Genomic DNA, 2,500 nt, shown 5'->3' on the forward strand with positions numbered 1-2,500 from the left:
ATTTGGCCTCGGCATAGCCACAAGGACCGCACTCGCGCTCGTTGGATTGAGGCGGGGGATCTGCTTGTGTGCCCGTGCGAGGACTTTGCGCCTTGATTTCGCATATGAGAGATGCTCACAGAATGGGGGGAGTCTTTTTCTCTAGCACTCTTCATCTTGCCTGACAAACGCTCCGTCAGACCGACTCCCTCATATATGTCGCGGCGTTGCAAGAACCCCTCTGCTCGAAATCTCTTCACATTGCACACAATAAGGGTCAAATGATTCAAAGAGCCTCGTTTTGCATTTGGCCTGGCCATAGACCTGCGTTCAAATTCTCTAACACCGGAAGTGCGCTCCCGGTTCCATTTCGGTGCTGTGAACTTCCACTTTCCACGAGAGTGAGCTACTCGATCTCCCGGCCCGCCGGCATGCAAAACCAAATATCGTTCACCGAAACGGCCTCCCCTATAATAGGCACGGCATTGCAATAACCCCTCCCCTCGTAATGCTGTTTAAACACGTGTTCCTATGGCAAAAAAAATCAAAGAGGGCCGTTTCGGATTCGGACTAGGACCACTGGGACTCGAAAGCACCAGCCCAAGAGAAGGCCACTTGCGTCCCGAGACCGGCCGCACGGCCGCAAACATGCTGCATCAAACCAGGAAGACACGCCCTCCATTTTGCGATAGTCACCTGGCAGGCGGCAGACGACAGCCGCCCCCGCCGGAACTCCGGGGGAGCAGAGGGGCGAGCACCGCCGTCACTTCGGCAGCTGCACGCCGTCGCCCCAAAGTGAGTTTCTGTCCACGCCGGACCGGACGGCAGCCTGCTTCAACCATTTCCAACCCTTCCTCGTGTGCCAACGGCCAAAGCTGGACCTTTTCTTCTTCTTCTTCTTCTTCTTCTTCTTTTTTCTTTTGGTGGGGGTTGTTTTGCTTTCGTTTTTCTCCCCGTCGTCCACTTTGACATATTTTTTTTTCTTTTCTTTCAGCAGGAGGAAAGCTGGTCGAGTCCTGACCTGACCAACTGATTGCTAGGGGACACGCCCGACGCATCTCCGGTCACACACGGACATGCCAAGCGTCGACGCCTTCCCTTCGTCTCCTCGTGGGCTGTTTTCAGGACGTGGGCTTTCCAGCGGAACGGTTGCTGCCTCGCCTGCCGGAACTCCGGGGGAGCTTCCTGTACAACACCGCTGTCTTTTTCGGCAGCCCCGAACTTTAATACATGTTTCTTTTCTGGCCACTCCGGTGCCGGGATGGTGCCCGATTCGACTTTAATTTATTCCCACAAGACTGCAAGGCAACAGCCAGAGACACACATACAACGCACACACACACACACACACACACACAGAGCAAAGAAGAGCAACAAAAAGAACAAAGACAGAACACAGACTGCAGAGTTTCATCTCCTCGTGGTCCGATTCATCGCAAGCAATCGAGAGGAACGCTATGAGCCACAACTCCGGGTAGGGAGCTGAGGGACAACAGATGGGAGCTCGCCTCTTCGTGCACTCTCTTCCACCCCGTCGGCTTTTCAGCGGGACGTTGACCGTCTGTCCCGCCGGAACTCCGGGGGAGCTAACGGTGCAAGCACCCAAGCACCGTTGTCCTTTCGGGGACACTACACTTTCTCTTCTGGCCACTCCGGTGCCGTAATGGTGCCCGATTCGACTTCAACGTTCCCACACGAACACAGACAGACATCCACACACACAACGCACGCACGCACATGCACACACACACACACACACACACACACAGCAAAGAACAGCAACAACAAGAACAAAAAAAAAAAAAAAAAAACCAGAACACAGACAACGAAAGTTTCATATCCTCGTGGTCCGATTCGTCAGCTTCTCTTCTGGCCACTCCGGCGCCGTACTGGTGCCCGATTCGACTTCAACGTTAGTACACGACCACAGACAGACATCCACACACAAAACGCACACACACACGCACACCCACACACACTCACACACAGAGCAAAGAAGAGCAACAACAAGAACAAAAACAGAACACAGACAGTGGAATAGCGAATTGTTCATGGGAAACCAGCTCTGAGGAGGTCTTTAGAAAACTTGATTGACCTCAGTTACACCAGATTTTTTTCACAGGTCCTCCTGCGGAATGTGTATATAAACTGTCTCATGTTTATACTTTATGAGAAATTCTCATTTGTCGACGAAGTGTCGTCAAGAGTAACTCCTTTCAAGACTCCGAAAGTGTCGTACAGCCTTTTATCAAAAATCCTTTGTTTATGCAGGCTCAGAAAACTGGAATAAGCTCCCCGAACCTGCCCACTTTATAGATAGCATAGCATCATTTAAATACTACCTTAAACACACATAAAGGGGTTGCTTATTCCCTGTCCCTGATCAATTGACGAGCACCCACTGTTGGAGTATCTCATCACCTCTCCTCTCCCATCTCTTCTCTAAAGTACATGCGCTTGGGCCACAATATTGAAAGGAAGCAAACATTTTATCCCTGTAAGGAGCAGATGTTGCACGATT

This window comes from Diadema antillarum, unplaced genomic scaffold (assembly GCF_040938485.1).
Source record: "Diadema antillarum isolate AM-2024a unplaced genomic scaffold, OU_Dant_1.0 seq00000007_RagTag, whole genome shotgun sequence".
NCBI classification, from domain to species: Eukaryota; Metazoa; Echinodermata; class Echinoidea; order Diadematoida; family Diadematidae; genus Diadema; species Diadema antillarum.